This window comes from Macadamia integrifolia, chromosome 1 (assembly GCF_013358625.1).
Source record: "Macadamia integrifolia cultivar HAES 741 chromosome 1, SCU_Mint_v3, whole genome shotgun sequence".
Taxonomy (NCBI): Eukaryota; Viridiplantae; Streptophyta; class Magnoliopsida; order Proteales; family Proteaceae; genus Macadamia; species Macadamia integrifolia.
Window position 1 is genome coordinate 3,661,219 of NC_056557.1, and position 9,070 is coordinate 3,670,288.

The 9,070-nt window shown below is 43.7% G+C and overlaps 1 pseudogene; it reads left to right on the forward strand.

Annotated features, from left to right (window-relative positions):
- Positions 1-9,062: 9,062 nt before the first annotated feature.
- LOC122086981 overlaps positions 9,063-9,070 on the forward strand; it is a 1,808-nt pseudogene continuing 1,800 nt past the window's right edge.

Sequence of the window (9,070 nt, forward strand, 5' to 3'; positions counted from 1 at the left end):
CACAAATAAGCAACGAAGGATCGAAGGCAAGTCCGTCGACTTTGGTGTCGCTATGGGGCCTCGCTTAGCTCGAGGGGAGCAAGTATTGGCCAAGGCAAAGTGGTGCCTAAATGCCGCGGAGCAAAGTGGGGAGGAGCTCAAAGGCCATGTGGAAAAGTGGGGAGGAGCTTGATGGCTAGATGGGGGAGCTCAAGGGATCCCTACAAGGTGCTCTTAACACCATAGTAAGTAACCAAGAGGAGATGGTTGCCACCTTCAAGGCTCAAGTATGCAAAGGAGTTGGATAAGGTGGAAGCTCGTATTTGAGAAGAAGTATGGGAAGAGTAGGAGGACAGCGGCGAGGGAAGCCACTACCTCTCATGACAGGTCTAAAGGAGAGGCACTAAGGCACAAGCGTGATAAGAGGAATCGGTTCAACCCTAGAGACAAGTGATTCCTATGTGATGAGCTACATTGGTTTAGGGATTGCCCCAAGAGGAAAGCTCTTAGTGCCCTATTGGAGGAAGAGCCACCTTGCATGGGGTCCCCAATGTAGCGTGGTGCCACCAGGACTGAGATAGGGGTCAAGGCCCTTAACTCTCAAAAGGGGTTGATGTGTGCAAAAGTGTGCATCAATGGGAAGCCCACATAGGCGAAGGTAGATATAGGAGCCACACACAACCTTGCCTTGACGGAGGAGGCAAAGGAACTTAGGCTAAGGGCGTCCTAAGGCTATCAACTCCAAAGAATGCCCCATATGTAATGTTGCTCGAGGGGTCGAGATGAACCTTGGGACTAAAGGAGTCCTCCAACACCATCCAGGGGCTAGGTGCTTACCTGCCCTTGGACGGGAGGGCAAGACAAGAAGAATTTGGGAGCAAGCCATCCATGCCAAGAAAGAGGAAGAAGCAAACGAGAGAATGGAGACAACCAGACGATGTTGTAGGAGGCTCAAGTTATGTGACTACAACAAGGACCCCAATAGGCGTTACTCCTTGCCAGAGGGAGGCTAATTTAGATGTTGATCCAATCATTCAGAGACACAAATTATCTCCTTACGTGGAGTATTTAGTCAAGTGGAAGGGGCAACCAGAGAGCGAGACGTGGTGGGAGACAACTGGCATGCTAAGACGACTCGTGAATAAAAATACCACAAGGAGGTCGTGACGAGGGCGTCGCAGATTTAAGTGGGGGAGAGTGTCACGACCTGCCTAACATAGGTCCACGGGCCTAGCTCACCAAGCCCATGGACTTAGGCCGTTGGGCTATGTAAGGTCCAAGTTCTAGAGTTTTCTACAAAGGTGTAGTAACAATAGATATTTTATTGCAGATATTTGTAGAATATATTCACAGGATATATTCTCGGAGAGATTTCTAGAGCCCCGCTAAGGAGGTGGGAAGCTTTTAGTTTCCTCCCCAACCGTGGGATGGAGGACAATTGTAAATATCTTAGCCATCCATTGTAACTTGGGGTAGGTGTTGCCTCATTTGGCAAAGGCACTCACCAAGGACCAACCAAGAGTGTTCAACCAAGCAAGTGAGTTCTCAAGCCTTGTACTCAAGAGTTCTCTAGTGCTATATAAGTTCATTCTTCTCAAACTCACTCTTGTGTTCACTTCTTCTCTTCCCTAGTCCCTTAAGGAGGGTGGTTAGGCTAACATAGCGCTAGTGGAAGTGCTAAGTGCAGACGTGGTTGCTTAGAAAGGTCTAAATCAGTGACAACGTGCTCGTGAGTGGCCCAAGTGTGTGCCTATGCGTGCCCCCAAGTGTTGACTACATGTGCCCACATGTACACAGTGAATGGCTGCACAACACTCCAAGTGTTGACTACATGTGCACAATGAATGGCCCAAGTGTTGCCTAACTTTGCCCATGCATGCCCACAAGTGTTGCCTAAGTGTGCACCCAAGTGTGCCTGTGCATGCTCTTGAATGCCCCAAGTGTCGCCTTAAATGTGGCTATGGGTGCCCGCAAGCGTTAAATAAGTGTGTCTACGCGTGCACCCAAGTGTAGCCCAAGTGTCACCTAATTGTGCTCTTGAATGCCGCAAGTGTGCACATATACGTGCCCATGACAATGCCTACGCGTGCCCCCCTAAGGTTGCCTAAGTGCATATGAAGGCAGTGCACAAGGCGGTAGTACCGCAAGCAGGGCCGCACAATGTGCATGCAAGGTGGCAGGCATGGCTGCACTATCGCGCGGAAGGCAGCTGGCATGGACGCATAAGGTGTAGGCATCGGCAAGGTTGCCCTAGCGCGCGCAAGGCTACTAGCATCGAGGCAGGCTGCCGCGCACATGGCTGCGAGCGTGGCTACAATACTACACACATGGTTGCACGCAACCTCGGGCATAGTTGCGGGTAAGGCTCCACTATCGCGAGCTGGGGTGCAGGCCACAGCGCGCACATGGCTGGGGCAAGGGTGCAAACCACGCATAAGGTGGCAGGCAACAATGCACATTGCTGCAGGAAAGGGTGCTCAACCTCACGCAAGGTGGTAGGCAAGACTACACATGGCTGCGGGCAATGCTGTAGGCAGCGCACGCTGGGCTGTGGCCCATGCCGCACTTCTGCTCACATGGCTACAACCACGGCTGCATAAGCCTCGCACGCGATTTCGGCGTTGCCGCACATGCCACGTGAAAGTTTACAGGCATGGCGCACATGACAAGCAGATGGCTGCATAGCCGCACCCAAGGTTATGTTCCACACCGCACATGCCACGCATTTGGCTGCACTAACGGGCGTAAGGTTACTGGCATGGCCGCATATGCCGCACCCCTGGCTGCCCTACTACTCGCAAGGTTGCGTGCGTTGCTTCACACCACCCCCCAGGTCGCATGCATGGCTGCATGTGCCACGCCCATTGCTGCCTCGCCACGTGCTTGGTTTTGAGATTTGTCGAAAGTGCCACGCATGAGGTTGCAGGGACGGCTGCACCGCCGTGCGCAAGGTTGCATTGCGTGGTCGAATATGCATCGCCCATGGCTGCACTACACCGCGCAAATTCGCTGGCATGGCCTCCCATGTGTCGATCATGATGGCTAGCATGGCCACACATGCCACGAGCATTTCAGCACATGGCGCGCGCAAGGTTGCACGCATTGCTGCACCTTTGAGCCCACATCTGCAGTCCGCCGTGCACTTAGCCACACGCACGTGCCTCACACATGGGTGCTGCTGTGGTCCCCATGGGCCATGCAACAGAGGCTCCTTTGCGGCCTTCGGCTACACACGAGGCACCGACTGCTGCACACGCCAAGGCCATGCCCACACAACATAGTTTGGGTCTTTAAATCATGTTGTGCAAAACATCCCTTTGGGTTAGAAAAGCCTTGCAATTGGCTATTTGGCACCCAAAGTACAATCATTTTCACTTAAACCCCGCATTTCCATTTTTTTGGGTATTTTTTGGAATATTTCAATCATAAAATATTAAAAAATATCAAAATATGTTGGAATGGTCCAATATTTTTTCAGAACATTCTATCAACCTGTAGACATCGAATTTTGTCACCCCCCGGCAATGATGACAATATGAAGGATTACATGTTGGATATTTTAGACTTGGAGAATTTTCAAACTTAGAGTAGAAAATGACCATATTTTCCTGTAAAATTTCAAGAGAAAATGTTTTCAAAAATTAGAATTTGATGTTGTGGATTATTGTTGTTTGTCCCCTCAAGTCGGACATTACACTTTGATGCGAGAACTATGCGAATCGACGCTCGATTCTCTCTTTCATTATATGATCCGGTCCCTATTTTATGTATATTTTCATAAAGGTTTTCGATCAAGACTACAATCGTATCTCACATCATTGGATAGTGCTCGGACTGAGCTTTCTAACGACATATTACACTTTGAATTCCGACAAACGATTTGAAAGATATGACCCCCAAAAGTTGACTCCAAAGTTCGGTATCAGATTCCATTCTGAGCAACCAGGGAGTGCCACATGGCGCCCAATCCCCTTTGTCCAAAAGCAAGCTTTTTTGAATAATTCTCTCTAGATTTTTAGTCCCACATCGGAAATATGAGAGAATTGTCCCAAGTCCCAAGGCTATAAGAATAGCCCTTCCTCTCTTCCAAAAAGGGGGGGGATTGGAGAGAAGGAATATGGTTTTTGCTAATTCCCTTTCTCTAAATAAAGAATCTCTCAAAGTATAAAAATTTAAATGTGTAATCCTTCCTTGAGCCAGGAGACTTAGTCCGATTCGGTTCGGTTTGGTTTTGGCCTTGAAGCACAAGGGTTATCTCCCCTTGTTTCTTGATTAAAGCCAGTTTAAGGTATTTATTTATTTATTTCTTTCAATAGCGATTTAGAATTAGTTTAATTAATAGATTAGTTTCTAATTTCTTAATAATTGATTTATTTAGATTAATTATGTTTAATTAGTTTCAGTTTGGTTCAATACGGTTTATTAGATGTAAATTGATTTATTCTGGTCCAATTAAAGATATTCAAGTTTAATTGATTCTTTTAGATTAGTTAGGTTTAATTGTTTTTTTTTTTTTAACATGTTTACCTTTGATTTGGTTTAGTTTTTTTTTAAATTACTTTTTTTGTTCTTTTAATCTAGGCCCTTAGATTAGGATCTCAAGCCCTAATTTTTCCCCCCATCTTTTCTTCCTTTATTTCTTCTTTTCCCTATAGCAAAAAATCAACCGAACCTGTGCCTCCTTCTTCTTTTCTTCTTTTCTTCTTCTTCTTCTCTTCTTCTCTTTTTCTTCCTAACCAAACCTAACCGAACTCAACTTCTCCTTCTTCTCTTCTTCTCTTCCTCTCTTTTCCTTCCCTGCTGCTGCAACCCCTAACCGGCAGCCACCGAACCCGCTTCTCCTCCTTCTCTTTTTCTTCTTCTTCTTCTCTTTTTCTCTTTTCCTTCCCTGCTGCTGCAACCCCTAACCCACATCTCCTCCTTCTATTTTTCTTCTTAATAATCATCGGGATCGTCAACTTTGAGCCCTACTTTTGGATTAACTTCTGGTTCTGCTTCTTCGGGTTCCACTGCTCCTTTGGGATTTGGATTTCCTTCGAGTGTTGCATCTGGAGCGAGTACCAGTTCACCTCTGTTTGGTGTCGCTTCGTCGTCGTCACCGTTCGGAGCTTCTTCAACTTCAGGTTCTACAGCGACTGTTGGCCCAGCCAGTTCTGCATCTGGACCAAGTACGGGTTCGCCGTTCAGATTTTCTTTTACTTCAGGTTCTGCTGCAACTGCTACAGCTTCTACTGCTCCTTCTGCTTCGATGTTTGGGGTTTCTTCAACTTCATTTTCTACAGGTAATTCTACTCCGGCATTTTCTTCCTCTTTGCTTGGAGTTCCTTTACCAGCTTCCTCGTCTGCGGCTGCAACAAGCGTCTCTTCTTTTCCCAAACTGTATTCTTCCAACTCTAGTTTGTCTTCACCATTTTCGGCCTCTCCACTCCCGTCTCCTTCCTCTTCTATTCCTCCACCGAACCTACAGCCGCACCTTTCTCCTCCTTTCTTCTTCATTTTCTTCTTCTTCTCCTTCTTCTTTTTCTCTTCTTCTTCCCTGCTTAGCAACCAGCCCTGCATGTCCACAAGCTGAGAGTGCACTAAGGAATGTAACATAATTGGGTTTAATTTCATAATCCATTTGCATTTTTTTGAAGAGCTCAAGTGCTTATCTAAGATTTCCATTCTTCCCATACCCATCAATCATGGAAGTCCATGAAAAGCCGTTCTTTTTTGGCATATAGTTGAAAATTCTCTGTGCTCCGTCAGTTCTCCCACATTTTGAGTACATGTCTACAAGTGCACTTCCTAATATCACAAGACAACATTACATTACACGTAGCTGTTGTGGACAGTTTCAAAATCAAGGAAAACATGAACCCATCTGGTTTTTCATTAGAGGAAGTGAGTTTGCGGATCAAATTCAGAGATCCTCCAGCTTGACCTTGTTTGAGGTAGGCTGCAATCATTGAATTATAGGAGGAGATGGTTGGTTTGGGCATTTGATCAAATATCTTTCGGGCATAGGATAAACAACCAGATTTTATGTTGAGAATGAGGAGTCTGATGGAAATGTTGGTGTCGGGTGAAAATCCAATTTTGAGATTGTGGGCATGAATTTTCTGGTCATGGGAAGGGGAATCAGATTGTATGTAGTGCTGCAGAGCTACTGATTAAATACTCCATATTTGTAATACCCACAACCTTTTATTTCATTTATGTTTTCTATGTGGAATCTTCCCCTCCTTTTGTTCTTTGTTTTTCTTTATCCACTCTTGGTTTGATGTTCAGTTTATTTTCCTCTTAATAACGTATGGGACATAGTCTAGGGCGTATGTTAGCAGGGGCGTGGCTGGCCCCTTTCAAACCGGCTCGTAGCATTAGGTGCGTATTGGGGATTTAGGTTTTCCTACTATCTCCTATTTTTTGTACTCCAACCCTCACTCGCATTAATGTAGTGCTAATCTAGATTGATTAAAGTAATGTAGTTTATGTAATTAGTCATTTCAACTGTTGTTTATTTAATTATGGTTTGTTAATTTAGCTTTTTAAATCACTACATTTGATTTCTTCATTCAATTCAATTTATTAAACTTGTGTAATTACCAATCTTTTTCCCTCTAGTGGTTTGTTTATTTTAATGAATCAACTAATTAGTTATTTAATATTGGATAATTAACTAGATTAATTAGTTAAAATATTCTCTTCTCATTAGCTTAATTAGGGTTTTGAAAAATGTTTAACTCATCTTAGGATTAGCTCAAGGTAAACATAATTAGTGCAATTAGGTTTCATAATTAGTTTAATTAAACCGTAGGTTTAGTTTAATCCTCCTACACTAGATTAGGTAGATTAGTAAAAATGCATTCATTTAATGTAATTAATCCGTTTCACTTTTGTAAATTAATTAGGTCTCATTTAATTTATAAATCTTTTTACCAATTAGATTAAGTAGGATTGTAATAATTTATTTCAAATTACTAGGGATTGGGTTTAATTGTTTTAATTAATTCAATTTAGGATCTCACAAATTCATTGATCATCCAACTAGGTCAGGCTCAATTAATCGTATTAGTTTAATTTAGGGCTTCATAAGTTGCTAAACTAATCCTAGGTTTAGGCTTATTTAATTAGCTTAATCTAAGACTCATAATACATTAATTAAATCATTTAGGCTTATTTAATTAGCATAATAATTTCATTATTTGCATCATAACCTAGCTAGCATAATTTAGACACTTGGTTTAGGGTTTTCACATGTCATGCCTAGATACCTAGTTTAGGGTTTTCAATGACCTAGATTTAGGACTAGTTAGTAGGGTAAAAACAAACTTTGGTCAAACAAAAAGAGCCCGGCCTTAGGGTCGGGCAGACTGGGTGCCTAACACCTTCCCAGTCTGTCACTTGACACTTGTCCAGAATCTTGGTGCAAACCAGCCTTATCCATCAGAGTCATTAGTCTCTCTCCCTTGATTGGGGGAGGCATTTATGGGTCCTAGACCCTTTCTAGGTGGCGACTCCCTTTTACACATAACGTGTATCCCACCTTGGCATTTGATGACCAGGGGATACTATCTCATCTCATTAGGGTCAAACCCTAGCGTGTGTACACGCGCTACGTGCCATATCGCGATCCCGGGGGCGGAGGTCCATGATACCTACACAACCTTTGGAAGACATCCAAAATTTAGTTTTCAGAAAAATACATTAAAATGGATTTTTCATAGTTTTTTGAATTTAATATGTTTTTTAATATTAAAAAATTAATAAAAAAATAAATATTTATCCGAAAACTATGATTTTTATATGAAAATAATCTTTGGATTTTTCATTAATTTCATACCAAGTTTCATTTGATTTGGATATTTTAAGCTAAAAAAATAGAGCTTTTGGTATATGGAGGAATGCATTTCAAAGTCGTGCCTAGGTGCGGAGGTGTTTGCATGCCTCATGCCGCAAGTGTTACAAAGCGACATTAACTTAGGTCTCTGGAGAACATAGGTTTGCAAGCTTGCAAGTGGAGACAGATCACGAGTCCCTCCCCCCTCCCCCGCCCCCACTTTTGTTTTTAAAAAGAAAATTGCATTCTCGTGGGTTTGTTGCTTGCAAGAGTTTTCTCATGCTTGGTTTTGTGGCCTTTATGGTATTTGGAGAAATGCGTTTCTAAGTCGTGCCTAAGTGCGGAGGTGTTTTCACGCCACCTGCTGGAAGTGTTATAATACGGCATTAATGTGGGTCTCTGATGAACATAGGTTGCAAGCTTGCAAGGGGAGACAAATCACATGTCCCTTCCCTTCTCCCCTTGTTCATTTAAAAAATTTGCATTATCATGGGTTTGTTGCTTGTGAGAGCTTTCTCATACTCGGTCTTGTGGCCCTTGCTATTTGGCGAATTGCGTTTCTAAGTCGTGCCCAAGTGCAGAGGTGTTTGCATGGCTCCTGCCGCAAGTATTATAATACGACATTAATGCGGGTCTCTGGAGAACGTAGGTTGCAAGCTTGTAGGTGGAGATAGATCTCGAGTCCCTCGACCCCTATTGATTGTTGAGATTTTCGTGCTTAGCGGGGCTATTGATTTTTCTTCTACCAAATCCTTATTACGTTGTAGTAGGTTTGGTGGTGGATTGTGTCGGTAGTGGACGTAATGCACGTGAGTGGCTATTGTTTTTCTTGTGGTTGTGGGCTCTTTGCTTGTGTATTTGAACCACTATGCATAGATAACTCTATGGGTCGCGATGGGCCAAAAGTGTCTTTGTCAAGAGCATGAAAATTGTTCCTGTGTTGCTTACCTAGTTGGATGGAAAGATGCTGCCCCTTCACTCTCATTTCATCCCTCTTGCCTGCCCTTGTGGTTGGTGAGAGGTGGCTTGGCATACGATGCATATGTCCACTTTCTTTGTGTCAGTGGTGCACGTGCACTGTTTGTGCTCTAGGATGCGGGACATTTTGTGGGGTAAGGTGGATGTGTGTGTGTGTCCTCTTGAATCTTTTGGTTGCACCTCGTTGCACAAGAACGATAGACTGCTAATAATGTATGGAGCAGCATCACCCAATGCACAATTGGGGATGTGGTTCATGCAGTGCTTTGGCGTCGAGAAGGAAAGTTACCTGGT